General features: G+C 45.2%; 1 protein-coding gene across 6 annotated transcripts in view; it reads left to right on the forward strand.

Moving 5' to 3' along the window:
- The first annotated feature begins 2,527 nt into the window (after positions 1 to 2,527).
- GARRE1 (granule associated Rac and RHOG effector 1) overlaps positions 2,528 to 17,627 on the forward strand; it is a 78,086-nt gene continuing 62,986 nt past the window's right edge. For 2 of the 6 annotated variants that reach the window (XM_072750386.1, XM_072750401.1), the window contains exon 1: positions 3,770 to 3,946. The gene's annotated coding sequence lies outside the window, so the exon portion shown is untranslated. Of the gene's footprint in view, positions 2,611 to 3,769; positions 3,947 to 9,328; positions 9,709 to 17,627 lie in introns of those variants that run through there. The other 4 variants (XM_072750363.1, XM_072750370.1, XM_026010157.2 and 1 more) reach the window with 4 other exon arrangements.

The following is a 17,627-nucleotide window of genomic DNA, read 5'->3' on the forward strand; positions in this document are numbered from 1 at the left end:
TAAAAATTTTTTAAAAAGAACTTCTATATAGACTGTTCTTTTCAATTTTAAAAAATTGCTTATTTCTATAAATAAATAAATAAATAAATAAATAAATAAATAAATGCTTATTTCTGTTTCATGATATAAATAATATTTTAGCAGTGTGGTGGATATATGGGCATACCTGGCCATACTACAGATTTGGTTCCAGATCACTGGAATAAGCCTAATACTGGAATAAAGGGAATCAAATGAATTTTTTGTTTGGTCCAGTGTATATAAAAGTTATGTTTACACAAGATGATAGTCTATTAGTGTGCCGTAGCATTATATCTAGGAAAACAAGGTACATACCTTAATTTAAAAATACTTTGTCCCAGGGCACATAGGTGGATCAGTTAAGTATCCAACTCTTGATTTCGGCTCAGATCCTGGTCTCAGGTTGTGGGCATGGAGCCTGCTTAAGATTCTCCCTCTCTCCTCCTCCCTCTGCCCCTCCCCACCTGCTCTCTCTCTCAAAGACAAAACAAACCAAACCCAAACTTTACTGCTGAAAAGTGCTAACCATCATCTGAGCTTTCATGGAGTCACAGTCACTGATCATGGATTACCATTAACAAATAAAATAATAATGAAAAAGCTTGAAATATTGAGAGAATTGACCAAAACGTGTACAGAGAGCAAATGCTGTTGGAAGAATGGCACCAATAGACTTGCTTGACACAGGGTTGCCACAAACCTTCGATTTGTAAAAAATGATGTTTTTGCAAATTGCAATAAAAGGAAGCATATTAAAATGAAGTATGCTTGTATGTAGTTTGTTAATAAAATTCAAGTGATATTCAAACTTTTTTCTAACAGAAGTTCAAGAATAATGACAACAAAATTTTGAAGGCCTGGGGCGCCTGGGGTGGCTCAATCAGTTGGGCATCTGCCTTCAGCTCAGGTCATGATCTCGGGGTCCTGGGATCAGGCCCCACATCAGGCTCCCTGCTCAGTGAGGAGTCTGCTTCTACTTCTCCCCTCACCTCGCTTGTGTTCTCTTTCTCTTTCGAATAAACAAATAAAATCTTTAAAAAAAATTTGAAGGCCCTGGTCAAAATCAGAATCCTTTTTGCTTGGGCAATTGAGATAGCCTCCAGATGTCTATCCACCTATATAAAATATGCATACAGGGGATCCCTGGGTGGCTCAGCGGTTGAGCGCCTGCCTTCGGCCCAGGCGTGATTCTGGAGACCTGGGATCGAGTCCCACGTCGGGCTCTCTGCATGGAGCCTGCTTTTCCCCCTGCTTGTGTCTCTTCCTCTCTCTGCGTCCCTCCTGAATAAACAAAATCTTTTAAAAAATCTTCTTTAGAAATAAATAAAATATGCATGCAATTCCCCATTTTAACCATTTTTAAGTGTATGGTTTTAATGTGGTTGTGCATCATCACTACGTTCATCTCCACGTTCATCTCCAGAACTTTACATCTCCCCAAACTGAAACTCTATACCTATTAAATAGAAACTCCCCCATGGTCCCCTCTCCCCGCTCCCTGGCGACTACCTTCTGCTTCTGCTCTCTATGAACTCGCCTACTCCAGGTATCGCATACAAGTGGAATCGTAGGATATTTATCCTTTTGTGACCGGCTCATTGACTACTCAGCCTGATGCTTCCTGGTTCATGTTTGTAGCATGTGTCAGAATGTCCCCCCCCCCCTTTTAAGGCTGAATAATATTCCTTTGCATGGATATACCACATTTTGCTTATCCACTCAACCATCAGTGGACATTTGGGTTGCCTCCACCTTTTTGACGATTATGAATAATGCTGCTATGAACATGGGCAAAAAAAAAAAAAAAAAAATCGACATCCAGTCCTGCCTCCCCCTCCCTAGTCCTTCCCGGCAGCTGCAGCCCAATGACTCCCAGGAGGCCCACAGGTACGATAGTCTCCACCTGCCTAAAGCTTACGAGTTTCGCGACGCTCCCAGGCCAGACACCTGCTGTTTCTTCGGCCCTAACCGGGCCTCCCTCTCTGCGTCTGCAAGTTGTTTTCTTCCTTCTCCCCTCGGGGGACCTGAGCTCCCGCTCTGCGCTCTCCGTCCGGGGCCAGGAGGTCCCCGATGACCCTCCCGCACTAGGTCAGGGGACTCTCCGCCCCCCCCTCCACTTTCCCTTCCCACCACTTGGCACAACGGGCGTCTCTCATCATGGGCGTTTGTGACCATTTTATTGCGTTTCCGCTGGAGAATCCAGCCGCGCGGGGGTGCGGGCGCTCACCGCCCGGTTGGTCCCGGCGCCCGGCAGGACGCGGCACCCCGCGCGCGCTCGGGAGCCGAGGAACCCATTTCCATACTAAACACGTGAGGCCGCCCAGAGGCCCCGCGGCGGCGCAGGACCCGGGCGGCCGCCCGTCGGGCCTCCCCCCACACCCCGCGCCGCGGCGGCCCCTCGGGGAGCTCCCGGCGCCCGGGGCACGGAGCTCAGGGCGCCCCCTCCCGGCCCGCGCGGGGCCCGCCTCCAGCCCGGGGCCGCAGCCACTCGCGCGTCCGCCTGGGGCGGGGGCGGGGCCGGCCCGGAGACGTCACTTCCGGTGTACACAGCCGGGCCGGGCGGTGCGCTGGGGGCCGGGCGCGTCGCAGGTGAGGAGCGGGCGCGAGCGGGGCTGCCGGGCGCGGGCGGGCGGGCGGCCGGTGGGCTGCGGCCGGGGCTGGCGACCCGACGCGCTCGGGGGGCGGGGGCGCGGGGGGCGCCGCTCCGCTGCGGGGCTGGGGGCTCGGGGCCGCGGGCGCCCGCCCCTCGCCCGTCCGCTGTGGAGGACGCCGGGCTGTGGGGGCGCTGGCCGGGCGGACGGAAGCCCGGAGGGGCCTCTGGGCTCGTGCCCGGGGCCGGGGGGCGCCGGGGGCCGGGAGGGGGCGGCGGAGGGGGCCCGGCGAGGTCCGGCTGGCGCCGGCACCCGCTCCCGGAAGCCGGCGGCTGGTCCGCGGAGGCGCGGCGGCCTGTGGGCGGCCGGGGTCCGCGGGGACTGGCCGGGGACGCGGCCCTCACGCCGCCCCGCGGCTGCCGGGCGGGCCGTCGGGGCCGTGCGGAGCCTGCAGGCGCGGTCCGGCCGCGGGAGCGTCTGTGGGCGCCCGGCGGCGCCGAGGGACCCGCGCCCGCGGGGTCAGGGGTGTGTCTTCCGGCGCGGCGCGGCGCGAGGCAAGGAGCGAGCCTGGCTGGCACGATAAGAATTCTGGTAATTCTCCTCACAAAATCCGCCCGAGGAGCGCCCGGGTCGCGGGGACCCCGGGGTGGAAGCAGCATGTGGCTGCCCCTCCCCCCGCGCCCCCCGCGACACGAGCGACAGTCTCCTCACACTCGGCGGCGCACGGAGGGTCGTGACAGGACTTTCGCGGATGGCGCGCACCCGGCGGCCTCGCCTCGGTGACAGTCGTTCGCCGACGCTCCGCTAACAGCGTGTGATCACTTTAATGGGCTTCGCAGTCACCGCGGTGTACCGTGGTGTAACCAGACCCTCCGGATGGGCCTGTGGGTCGACCGTTTCCAGTTCGTCACAAGATACCTCTGCCCAAAGGATTTGTCTGATTGTTTTAGGATAAATTTACAAATGAGGTCAAAGGCAACATTCATTAAAAAAAAAAAAAAAAAGGTTATATTTGTTTCCTTTGTTGACATGTTTGGAAAATCCTTCTCCATCCCAGTGTTGAACTTCCATTCATTTTTGCTTCTCATTTCATGATTTCATGGTGGTTTTTTTTTTTTTTTTTTTACTTTCAGCTTAAATATTTTTTTTCTTTTTTAAGATTTTATTTATTCGTGAGAGACACACACACAGAGAGAGAGAGAGAGAGAGAGAGGCAGAGACATAGGCAGAGGGAGAAGCAGGCTCCGTGCAGGGAGTCGGATGCAGGACTGGATCCCAAGACCTCGGGATCACGCCCGAGCAGAAGGCAGATGCTCAACCCCTGAGCCATCCAGGTGCTCCAGCTTACTTTCTATTTAAAGTTTCACTTTGGTGTAAGATATGAAATATTTTCCAAATGATTAGTTGACCCAGTTTTATCGAATAGGCTGTGACTGCCGTTTTGTCATATTTTATTTTATTTTTTAAGATTTTATTTATTTATTCATGAGAGACACAGAGAGAGAGGCAGAGAGAGACACAGGCAGAGGGAGAAGCAGGCTCCACGCAGGGAGCCTGATGCAGGACTCGATCCTGGGACCCCAGGATCACACCCTGGGCAGAAGGCAGGCGCCAAACTGCCAAGCCACCCAGGGATCCCCCGTTTTGTCATATTTTAGATCTAAAGTTCTCAGTATGTGTTTATAAGGGACTACTCACAAATTTGATATTTAGGTTTTGTGTAGGCTGTTTTTAAATTTCATCCGCAGTATCTTTTTTTCTTAATCATTTTCCTTTACGAGACGAGGAAATAGGTCATGTTTGAGATTTTTTTTTTCTTTTTTAAAGTGAAAAGTTAAGTTTATTGTTTCATTGCTTTCTTGCTGACAAGATAACAAACTCCATATGAAGAGTGCAGGTTTGTTGTGGCAACTTTTCAGTCTGGCATTTGAGATTCTAATCTTCCTCTATTTTTGCACACGAATACGTAGGTTAGCATTGGAGACCAAGATAGAAAAGCTCTCAGATTCCCTTGGCAAGCCTAGATTTTTTGAATCTAAAATTATCTCTGGATTTTTGGAAGACAGCATGTTTTAAGCATCCTTTAAAAAAAATTTTTTTAAACAAGTTGCACATGATTCTGCTGAAATCTTACTAAATGTTTATTCTGTTTCAATCCTGGAGCCTAATATACCAGAAGCTTTATGTCAAGTGGGTCTTCCAAGTCTGTAGGAAAATAATTGTATCTAAGAGCTAGTAGGCTGGTGTATCACATGGGCTGGGTGTCCACTCTCTTTCTTTCCCTCTTGAAACTTTGTCCTTAGTGGAAAATGATGATCTTCCTAGGTAGGCAAAGAATGTTGGTTTGAATAAGGAATTGCTTTACTTTGGAATTACAGGAAAAAAAAAAAAAGATGCCTTTTTCTCTTAGTACAAGTTCACGGAGAGCTTGAACTTGTGAAGCGTTGTGCTTCAAATGTCTTTATCTCTAATGAAACTGCTCTTGAGGCCCAATTGATAGATGCAGTGGCTGCTGCTTACTCATTTCCCTTGACCTTGACCATAAATATTTGGCATGGTGAGCCAGATTTCCTTGCTGTTGTCAATCTCCTCTTGGTTGGCCTTCTTGACTTGGAGCTATTGTGGTCATTTTCTTAACTTTGTGACAGTGCTTTTTCATTTGACTTTGTTGTTTCTCTCCCCACATCTGCCTATGAGCATTTTCCAAGGCCTCGCTTCCTTCCTCTACCTCTTTTCCCAAAAAAACATGCTCCTTCCCATTCATCCAGTGTATGACTTCCAGGCAGAGAATCACTTTACTCCCTCACCCTTGTCCCCATTGAGTGACCCCAGCTCAGACTTTGCTACAAGTCATTTCTTTATCTCCAACTGACCCCTGGTCATGTTCTCGAGGCCATCCTCTCTCCAGCTGAGGGAGCCCTTCTTTGCTTCCCAAGGTGGCCTTGTCCTTCATGACTATCCCATCTCATTTTCCTTCTTGATTTGGGGTGTATTTGCTGTTTGCTTTCTGTCCCTACACTTTGATTTAAACTTTGTGTCTTTGCTCTTAGGGACTTCAGACATAATCTGGTTCCACCCTAGATGAGAGATGAGACTCAGTGATTTTATTCATTAATTTAGTTAACTCACATTTATGGAGTACTTTCAGTATAGGCCAGTTACTGTAGTGGAAAATTGAAATACAGAGCTAGAAGGTATAGCCTGAACAAGAAGGCCAAATAAGCAATTGCCACAAAGTATCATAAATGCCTGGAAGTGGGAGACACTTAATGAGCTCCGCCAGGTTTCAGAGATCTTGCCTGTTCACTGTTGTTGCTATTATCTCCAGGACCTGGAACACAGTGTCCTGGGAATGATTGAGTATTTGTTGAATGAATCAGTGATCATCTGAGAATGAAATGAGAAAAGAGCTGTCTATAGAAAAGATATAAACCAAGAGACATCTTGTGAGACAGTTTGGAGAATTTCAGGGAAAACTTTAAGTTCAACCAAAATGACCCGTCTATAACCCCAGGAAGGCATGAGTGGAATGTGTTTGTAGCCAGAATGCTTAAACTTAATTTTGTATCGTCAGAAGGAAGACTACATTTCTAGGAGAGGATTAGGATGGTGTCTGTGGAAATTGGGGTGGCAGGTCCAAGAGAAGAATTGGGTGCTGTGTCTGTAGCACTGCCTGGAGGCCCTGGCCAGAGGAGCTGTGTGCAGTCCTCCAAGTGAGCTTCTGCACCCCCAGACAGATGGGTGCATCTCTGTTGATGCCTCAAGCCAGGAGAATCTTTCCCTTGCTTTACTTCCACACTCCTAATACCTTCTGATTAGAACATGGCTTCCTGCCAAGGAGAGAATGTGAATGGTTGAGAGCTCCGTATCCAGACTGATCACTTAGATCAGATCCTGGTCTTGGGGTGCTGGCAAATCTCTTTGTTTCCCTCTCTGTAGAATGGGGAGAATGGTAGACCCTTCCTCTTCACTGCCCAGCACCTAGTATAAGTGCTCAGTAAATATTAGACCTCATCAGTATTTATAAACTTAGTAACTGGCCTTCTGGCTAGTACACAGTCATCTTTGAGTTTGGGTGGCCTGAGTCAGTTGCCCTGGACCTGCTTACTCCTGAGGGCACTGACAATACTGAGAAACAGAGGGGAAGTCATGGCAGATACACTCTTTCTAAAGCGCTCATCCAGAGAACCCGACTGCTGTTGTCAGGGAAGATTTACTGGAGAAGGATGGGCTTCAGCTGAGTACTCTGGGAAAGCATTAGTACAGCACCACAGTAAGGGGAAAGGACTTTTAAAGAGGGCCATGACAAGTACAAAGGCATAGAGGTGAGCAAGCATGAGGTTTGTGAACTGTAGGAGTTTTAGGGTAAAGGGTGGACAATTATGAATATGGAAGTGGAAGGAAATGGGATTGGGGAGGAAAGTGGGGCCAGCTCTTAAAGAAATAATTAATGACGATATGTAACTTATTGGGCAGTAACAATGTGTCAGTTATGATGTCAGTCCCTTCTCACTGTGCCAGCCAGGTTTGGTGCCAAGTGCTTTGTGTACATTACTTTGTTTCATCTTTACAACAACCCTGTGTGATGTAGGTGCTTACATTACAGGAGAAGTGACACATCCAATGTCAGCTGCCTGGTGATTCAGCCTGTGCACTGTTGCAGGGTTAACACTTAATATCATTTGTGCATTTAAAAGCCTCTGTGACTCCTGTTTCCTGGCAAGTCCAAGCCCGCCAAGATCCTGACTTTATGGAACCATCTTGGGTTAAAAAGTGAAACTGTGTGTGTGTCTTAGAATTGAATAAAAACAGTATAGGTGCAGATATACGTCAGAGAAATGTCAGTGAAACAGGCAAGATGCAGAAGAGTGTGTATATGGGCCCATTTGTGTAAAAAACAAAGGAGAGAGAGAGAGGTCCACATGAAATAGGTTTCTAAGTGTAGAAAAACATTTCTGGAATGATAGAAAAGAAAGAGTGTTTGCCTTCAGGATGAGGCCCCAGAAATCAAGGCTTTTAGACTGACCTAGCTTTTTCTTGCACATACTCTTTTGTACAGTATGATTTTTCTTGTCACTGTGTATTATATTTTCAACTAAAAGTTAATAAAAACAAAATTTTAAATGTTTGCCATGTACGTAGCAGTCATTTAGAGAGGGAATGTGGTAGATGTTAAGAAGGACTCTAACCAGACTTCTTGCGTTCGGTTTCTGTCTCTGCCATGTACTAATTGTTAATCTCTTAAGTCACACAACCTCTCTTTACCTCATTTTACCCCGTCTGAAAATGGGGGGGGGGGGGGTAACACTAGCTACCTCTCGGAGTTACAGTGAGGTGTAAATTAGTTAATATTTGTGACGTCTTTGGAACACTTCTTGGCCGGTATGTTTTCTTGTTGGTGGTGATGTTGTTGTGGCTTTGTACTGTGTACCGCCGTGCATCCGAAGAGGGGTCCACCCTGTCTCTGTGCATTTACAGTTCTTGTTGAACGGGCCGGCAAACAAAGCTAGCAACAAGCAGTGGCAGTGGAGGCTGCAGGAGCTCAGGACAGCCTCCAAGAGGACCAAAGGGGCCCAAGATGGTTTCATCCAAACAGTGAAGCTTAAATATGGCTAACATCTAGAAAAAGTGAAGGGGAAGAGAAAAGGGCACACAGGGACTTGTTTTGGGGGTGATGTGTGCCCCAGACAGACAGAAAAATAAGACAGGAAAGAGCCTGAGGGGAGCCCGAAATTGGGATCTAGCGTGTGATGACAGGTCGTCGTTATGTGGCAATTTTTCTTAGCATATATAAAATAATGATATGATTTATAAATGACATCTTAGCCTTGATGAAATGTGGTAGCTGTACCTTGATCTTTGAAATGGCCATGAGGTGTTCCTGTATAATTTCTTTAATGAATCCCTTAGTGCGAAACATGTGGGTTACTTCCGGTTGATGCTTGTAGACAGAGCTCCCAGTGAGTGTCTTTGATATAGGTCTCTACATTTACTGAGTCTATTTCTAGGATTCATTTCTAGATGGTCTGTTTTTTTTTTAAAAAAACTATTTTGACTATGTTCCTTGTGTCTGGGTCACTGTCTGATATGTGCTTTTTCAAATTGGTAGCTGCAAAGAATTTTTTTTTAAGATTTTATTTATTTGAGAGAGAAAGAGAGAGAGAGCATGAACAGGGGAGGGGCAGAGGGAGAAGCAGACTCCCTGCTGAGCAGGAAGCCCAATGTGGGCTCCATCCCAGGACCTTGGGATCGTGACCTGAGCCAAAAGGCACATGCTTAACCAACTGAGCCACCTAGGTGCCCCATTTGCAAAGAATCTTAATGGGATGGTTTGGTTTGGTTTTCTTTTGGTTTTAATGGGATAGTTTTTAAGTGCAGAATTAGAGCTAGATATTAAAAAAAAATCTAATTTTCATTTTAGAAATAATTTTGGTGGGCACCTGGATGGTTCAGTCAGTTAAGTGACTGCCTTCTGCTCAGGTCATGATCCCAGGGTCCTGGGATTGAGCCCCACATCAGGCTCCTTGTCAGTGGGGAGCCTGCTTCTCCTTCTCCCTCTGCCTGTCGCTCCCCCTGCTTGTGCTATTTTCTCTCTCTCTGTCAAATAAATAAAATCTTAAAAAAAAAAAAAAGAATTTTGGGATTAGGTTCTAGTGAGATGTTATTTATGATGGTGAACCTGGGAATACCTGACTCTTCTCCCACCCCACCCCCAGGTCCCAGAGGTGGAGGTGCATGCCTCAGAGCAGAGGCAGAGGAAAGCTGGCCTGGCTCCCAGACTCCAGCGCTGCAGGCTGTGGTAACCTAGGCAAGAGCTGCCCCTCTCCCCGGCTCCCAAAGACTTAGCCTACCCCTGGGTCTAGGTAGGGAATGCAGCCACATACCTGTGCTTCAGGAGCTTTGTACTTGACAACGCCAGGTGATCCCTTCCTGAGCCTAGTCCTTGCCAGTCTTCAGTGTGGGGCTGAAAGAGGAGGGAGTGGTGCGCAGGGAAATGGGAGGAGCCCTGACCTCCTTCCCCTCTGGAGGATACCCGGCAGCCCTCCTTTTAGTTTGTTGCCAGGACCTTGAGAGTCAGGGCCAGAGCAGCAGGAAGGTAAGTAATAATTTTGAAAAATTTTGTAACTATGTGGCATTTTGAGAGGAAAAGTTTGGGTTTCCCACACACACACACTAATAGGAGGCTAGTGTGAAGTATTTCATTAGAAGATGAAATGCTTCTCTCTGACTAGTGTCCAGCCTCTTTCAGAGCAGATAACTCCAGTTTCTGAGTGAGACTCAAAGTGTGCCAAGGGCTGTGGTTTATGGATTTAAGCCTCACCACTGTACTGAAGAAACCGAGGCACAGAGTTCAAAGAAACAGAGGCGTAGAGTTAGTAAGTGCCATTAATTTAACTGGTAATTACTGAGAACTGGAATTCCTATCCAGGTCAATCTGATTCCCAAGCCGTACCTACTGCACTTTGTCAGTGCCTGTTCCCAGGAAATCTCTGTGGACTGTGGAGCATCTTACTGACAAGGTCAAGGCATGAGTTTTTTCTCACATTGGGTTATAAGCTCCTGGAGAGCAGGAATTGTGTCTGTTTCACTCACCCCTGTACCCCCAGTGCCTGGAGCAGTGTCGTGCACATAGTAGGACCTCAGTAAATGCCTGACTATGTGAAGGCTCGTGGCGTGAGGAAGTGGGAGAGCCTGGAGTCAGGATGGTGGTAAGCTCTGGTGGTAAGGCCTGCTCTGTAGGGCCATCTTCCCTGCCTGGGGAATAAGGGTGGGAATGGGGAGAAGGCTGCTTCAATGTTCTCACTTAAATATTCGACCTGCTGGGGTGTTTGTGGGGAAAAATGGGCAACTTCACCTTGACTCTGACTTGCTGTTCTTTCTGAGAGATGGGAAGGCTTGCTGGCTGTGCAGAATTGAAGTGTGTGTTCTGAGCCTGGAGGCAGGGGCTGCTATAATTATACATTGATCAGATTTTTCAAGGGTGCCTTAAATTTTCAGAAATGGTCTTGAATCTGAAGTGCATTTATCTAAAATTTATGATTCCTCTCCGTAGTAAGAAATAATTTCTAGATTATAGTTTGATTTACCCATTTGTATATAAACTTCTTGATAAATACTTGTTTTCCCTAGTCGAGGTTAATTTTGGACAGGTTCACAGTGCAAATGGTTAAGAATGAGTAGTGCTACTAAGTTTTCTTAAATAACTTTCTAATGGATACATTAGTTTTCATTAGTTGAACTTGCTTTCATGTTTGGAAACTTTTTGGATAACAAAGTTTAGAACTAGGCTCAAACAGAGCTGAGTGGATCAAGGCCTTCTCATGCCATAGCATACTAACAAAAATAAACTAGCATTTTTTAATAGAGTCAGATTTTTTGGAATGCTTTAACCATTTGGGTTTGAAAAAAATTACATCTATGCTTGTAACTTTTAAAAAATTATTTTCTTCAGTCAACTACAGTTTAAAAAAAAAGATTTACTTTAAGTCATACCCCTTGATTTATACCCAAATTTCCATCAGTGGCACAATTTGCAGTTGTGAATGTTTTCTTCGTGCTCTGTTGTATTGGATGCAAAAATTTTAGTTTATTAATAAAAACCTGGTTTTAGCTGAGCAAACTTTTTCAGAAATTTCAGAGCCAACTTTATTTATCCTTTGGAGATGTGTGGTTATTTGTACATAAACCTTTTCTTGGTGAAGCTTTGACAACTGCCCCCTGCTTTTCCTTTTGAAGGTTTCTGTTTTAATAAATTTTTTTTGGCTCAGAGTGTTCCTCTAATAAAATTATTTCAGAAGTTCTAATACTTATTTTGTTTTAAAGGCAACAGGTTTTGAGTTACTCTTTTGGTTTGATAAGAAGATTAAACACAAGTCTTAGAACACCATGGGTTATTAACAGATAGCTAGATCTACCCTCAGCAGGACCAGTAATAGATCCCCCCCACCCCCCACTAAATGTTCACCATTTTTCTTGGTATGAAACTGAATATATGGTGGTTACCCTCCATTTCATTTACTTTTCTACTTATTTATGTGCTGTTTAGAAAATAAACTACGCTTTGATCTTCCTCTTTCTCCACCCCCAAAATACCCTCAATTTAAACAAAATTGCCCATCATCTGTATGACTGTTTATGCCTTTTTTTTTAACCTGTGTTACTTTGAAATTAAATTTCAACTCTCTTGACCTCATGGTTAGAAAATTTTTTTCTTCTGCCTAAATTATCACTTGTGTGTAGATTACTAAATAAAAAAGCTTTTTAGATCTATTAATGATATCTTGCTTTGTTATTATAGAGGAATGTCCTATTTTGTGGTGATGAATGTTACAGACCAAGTGTCTGGACAAGAGGTCAGATGTCATCATGTGGGGGCAGTTTGTTCCCCCATTAGACCAGAAGCTCCTTGACAGCAGGTCCTGATTCCCCTTCTCTGCATCCTGTGTGCCTCTAACATTCAGAGCATTCAGGACCACTTGGCGGGGTTGACCATGTTGCTGGAGGATGGGTATAAAAAACATCTTCATTTTAATTTTGGTAGATTCAAATGTTGATCAGAGTTCTTATTTGGTAGGGTTGTTTTTTTTTTTCCTATGTACTTGAATTTTCAGGGCTCAATTTAGGATAAATGGGTTTCAGATTTCATCAGCTGATCAGTTTACTTGGTAAGTTTTTGTTTTATATTAATAGCAGTTTTAGTAATTATTTCTTGAACTAATAATAATAATCTTGGCCTCCTTAAAACTTTTCACTGAGATTTTTCACTCAGATAGAACTTTAATGTTTCTGGAGTTTTTGCGTGATTCTTTAAATTAACATGCTTAGTATTAATTCCTTGGCTGTATAATAGGCTAGTGTTCAGTTTTGCACATACTTTTCTTTGGGACAGTCTCTGGGCACAGAAATAATCTGGGCTTGGTGGACCCAGAACTGTCACTTCCTTTCCTCTGGCTTTGGCTCTCCATGCCTGCCTTTCCATTTTGATGTTTTAATGATACCCTCCCTGCTCAGTGATTTGTGTTCAGGAAGCTAGGCAGTGATTACTTTTGTTTCTGCTTTGTGAACTTCCTCCCCCACTTCCTATTTTTACCGAGCAACTACAGGAAATGAGGCAGCTCCTGGCTGGCTGCTGCTAAGCACTGATTTTAGGTGGCAGAGGACAAGGCCTGAGCCATTTAAAACATTTTCCACCTTAGTCTTTTCACTATGTCCTTCCTGTAGGAATCATTGGAACATGATTTTGTGATTGGATTGAGATGATGACATGTCCTCTGCACCCTTCGTGGGGTGGGGTGCTCAGTTGGAGGGCAGCGTTTTTTGTGAAGTAGGTGAGAAGTTTTTTCCATTGTAATAGTAGGAGTGGGACATTGTAGCCTGGAGGCCCAGCTGCTGTCATGGGTGGTGAACGGTTTGGTAGAAGGAAAGGGTGGTTTGAAGGGACCTGTTCTAAGTAAGGCTGGAAAGGTGGACTCTGGTCCTCTCTAGGTGGGAGCCTTGGCTGGCAGTCTTGGAGTGGACTGAAGGACCCAGTCTGTTCCCTGAGATCTTTGTGGGTTTTTTTTTTGTGTGTGTGTGTGTGTGTGTGTGTGTTTTTAAGATTTTATTTATTTATTCATGACACACACACACACACACACACACATACACACACACAGAGGCAGAGACACAGGCAGAGGGAGAAGCAGGCTCCATGCAGGGAGCCCGACATGGGACTCGATCCCAGGTCTCCAGAATCACACCCTGGGCTTCATGAAGGCAGGGGCTCAACCGCTGAGCCACCCAGGGATCTCCTCTCTGAGATCTTTGAAGAGGGCATCAGCCTTTGTGGCGCTCTCCTTCCTCTGAAGTCATGACATTTGTCTTCTAAATCACTATTTAGCATTTACTCACTTCTTTTCCCATGGTAACTCTTGTTGTGTTGTGGACCTTTGGTAGCTTCATTTATGGGAGAAGTTTGTATTATCTTCTCAGAAAGAAGTAACTCTTTAAACATTTTTTTTTTTTTTTTAAATTTATGATAGTCACAGAGAGAGAAAGAGACGTAGGCAGAGGGAGTAGCAGGCTCCATGCACTGGGAGCCCGACGTGGGATTCGATCCCGGGTCTCCAGGATCGCGCCCTGGGCCAAAGGCAGGCGCCAAACCGCTGCACCACCCAGGGATCCCAAGAAGTAACTCTTTTATACAGTAGGTTACTTGGATATGGAAGACACTCAAAGCATTTGTTGAGCAGAGTTTCTCAATAGTGGCACTACTGACATCTTGGGTTGGATAATTCTTTGCCTTTGTATGAACAAAGGAGCTGTCCTGTGCATCATAGGATAGTTAGCAGTTGTGACAACCAAAATGTGTTACCAGACATTGTCATATGTCCCCTGAGTCGAATGTTTATGTATGTGTGTGTGAAACATCCTCTTCTCCACCTGTTGAGAACCATTGTGTTAAAGGATTGAAAGCTGACTTCTTCTAATTTTGTAAAATGGGATAAAAAAGAATGTTTGCGTCCTTGGAATTGGAGCCATTTGTTAGTTTCTATTCCAGTATCTGACAGTCTCATACATTTTTGGTTTGCCACTTAGATTTTGCTATTGTCTATCAGCCAGCTTTGAGGTGTATCTTCCCTTCTGTGTGCTTCCATCGAAACAGCTAGGGCCTGAGTATCTGACAGCCTGGCTTCTGGTCCTCATAGAAACCATTCTCTCTCAGTCTTGATCTTGCTTGCTCCGGAAGGCTAGTTCCTGGGAAGCTGAACACTGGGGGTATAAAGGAGAAAATGAGAGGCATCTAGAGGGTAACAGTAGCTCACATTCATAGAGCAGTTGCTGTAGACCAGGTGAGCAGAATTAAAGGATAGAAAGCTGAAGAAACAAGACCAGGGCCTCTGGGTCATTTTAGGTTTAGGCTCTGGGTGCCTTTAGCCACAACAGTAAGTACAGTAGAAGGAGCAGAAAATGGAAGGGTGACTAGATAAAGTTTGAAGGACCTGAGGAGATGTTTCATGAGTCTAGTCCTGGGAGGGAGAGGTCTTGACCAAAGAGTTGAATTTGGGTGTCATCAGTAATAGATACAGGTATGATCTCCTAAAGAGAGATCACTTTACTTTTCGTTACTCCAGCTTAACTTCCTGTCAGTTCCAAGAAGACCACAGCTTTAAGCCATCTCCTCTCTAAGAGTGATAAGCAGAATGCCAAGGTCTAGATATTTGACAGAGGTGGATTAGCACAGTGGAGAGCCCAGCCTCTGGCAGCAGATTACCAGGGCCCAAACCCAGTTCATTTGGTGACTACTACCTTAGCCATGTGGCAAGAACTTGAAAAACTCCCTTAACTGCTTTAGATGATTTACCTACCTCACAGGGTCATTGTGAGAATTAAATTAGATAATACCTGTGAAATGCATAGCACAGAGCCTGGCACCAAGTACCCATTTGGTTAATGTCAGCTATTTATTTTAGGGTTCTAGCAAGGATTAAGTAAGCTTATGTATCTAAAGTTTAGTTTAATGCTTGACAGGTTGTCGGCCCTTAATGAATAGTCTGTTTTATTGAGGAGTACTTGCATTAACATAGCATGTTATCTGTAGCTTTTTTTTTTTTTTTTTTTTAAATAGAGGCTTATTTCTAACACTTAACTACTGCTTCTGTGGATGGCTTCTGTGGATGGCAACCGACTGCCTGAATGCTGTAAAAGAACACCATTCAACAAATACTAAGGATGAAATCATTCAACAAATACCTGTTGAATGTTTACAGTGTGCTTAGCACTCTGGACTGTCTTGAATGGGCTCAGTGATCCCGTGGGTTGGATGTGGCAGGAAAGCATGGAAACTAGTGGTGTGATTCGCTTGTTACAATACAGCAAAAGAGAATGTGAAGACAGGGCTAAAAACAGAGTGTTACAGCAGCACACAGAGGGGCTTCTAGCTCACTTTTTGCCAAGGTGGCTTCCCAGAGGAGGTGATCTAGGTTAGATTCCAGGAGGAGTGAGAATAAACCAGGAGAGCTTTCCAGGCAGAGGGAACTGAGCATGTAGACAATGAGTGGGAAGATGGCCACAGCAAGAACTGGGCAGTGGTGGGCAGAGGGGTGGAGGAAGACAGTTGGGAAGGGTAGTGGAGAGCCACACAGATGTTAAACCGGAGAGTAGATGATTAGATTGGCTCTAGAACAATCACACAGCAACCAGAAGGGAGCAGACCAGGAGTTTGGAAGGTTACTCAGTAGGCTCCTCTGTAATTCAAGAGGAAAGAAGGTCTGAACTTTGGATTGGCAGTGAACATAGAGAGAAGGAAAAAGACTTGAGAGATATCAAGGAAGCAGGAGGGTTCCTGAATGATTAAGTGGCTGTAAAGGAGGGTGAGGAGTAGAGGATAACTACCAGTCTTCTGGTGTACAGGTGGATGGTACAGGTGGATCAAGGGTTGATTATTCTCCCATTCACCAACATGGGAAAGGAACCTCGGGAAGGTTGGTGATGGGCCCTTGACTCAGGGACCTGTCCAGTAGGCAGTTGAATATTTGGGATGTGTAGCACAGAAGAAAGATCTGGGCTAGAGATGGATTTAGGGATCCTCCTAGGGAGAACATGTTGATCATAGAAACAGACAAAGCACAGCATAGAGCTCTGGCTAACCATAGTGCTTCAGGTCAGAGGAAGGGTGGCTCACAGAGGCAACTGAGAATGGCCAGAGGGGCAGGAGTAGAGCTAGGAGGACAAGCATCTTCCCTTACAGAATTGCCCCCACTCTCTTTTTAGTTTGATAACATATAAGGGGAGCCAAAAAGTAGAGTCCTAGGGCTAAGAGAACAAAGAACTAAATCTTTCAGACATTTTCTCTTGCCTGGATAGATATTTTACATTCATGAATGTTGAGAATAAAATTCTTCAAAGCATTTTTCTGGAGTGTATTTCTAAATATGGCTTGTGTCATTCTGAACTGACAAAAAACATGGAAACGGTTGGGCTTTGAACTTCACAGACAATAACTTCGCTAATCTCCCTAAAGAATTTCCTGTGACGTCTCCATATTATCAAGGGTAGATTTAGATTTACATTGTTGCAGACTGGAGGGAGAAAAAAAAATTGTTTTTTTTGTTTTGTTTTCCTGAAGAGGGAATTGTTTATGGAGTGGTTCTTTATATTTTTTGAACAGCTTTATTGAGATATAACTCATATATCATACAATTCACCCATGTAAAGTATATGATTCAGTGATTTATAGTGTATTCAGAATCCTACAGACAACACCACAATCAATTTTAGAACATTTTTCCCAAGAAAGAAACCCTGAACCCGTTAGCAGTCATTCCCCATTCTTCTCAGCCACCCCTGCCCTAGGTAACAATCTAGTTTCAATTTCAGTGGATTTTTCTATCCTGGATGATTAATATTAATGGAATCATATTTAGTATGTGGCCTTTTGTGTCTGGCTTCTTTCACGTAGCACAGTGTTTTCAAGGCTCATGCATGTTGTAGCAGGGACTGGTGCTTCCTTCCTTTTTTATGGCTGAATAATATTCCATTGCATGGCTCTACCGCATCTTGTTTATTCATTCATCAGCTGGTAGACATTTAAGTTGTTTACACTTTCTTACAATTATGAATAGTAAACCTCATATACAGGTCTTTTTTTTTTTTTTTAATTTTTTATTTATCCATGATAGTCACACAGAGATAGAGAGAGAGGCAGAGACACAGGCAGAGGGAGAAGCAGGCTCCATGCACCGGGAGCCCGACGTGGGATTCGATCCCGGGTCTCCAGGATCGCGCCCTGGGCCAAAGGCAGGCGCCAAACCGCTGCGCCACCCAGGGATCCCTATACAGGTCTTTTGTAGACATGTCTTATGTTTCTTTCACATACATAGGTGTGGAATTGCTTGGTTATATGGTAATTCTGTTGTTCTGCTGACTTTTCCCGAGTCTCTACATCCTTTTACATTCCCATAGGCAGTTTCTCCACATCATCCCCAACATTTGGTATTGTCTTTTTTATTAAAGCCATCCCAGTGGTTGTGAAGT

This window comes from Vulpes vulpes, chromosome 1 (assembly GCF_048418805.1).
Source record: "Vulpes vulpes isolate BD-2025 chromosome 1, VulVul3, whole genome shotgun sequence".
NCBI lineage: Eukaryota > Metazoa > Chordata > Mammalia > Carnivora > Canidae > Vulpes > Vulpes vulpes.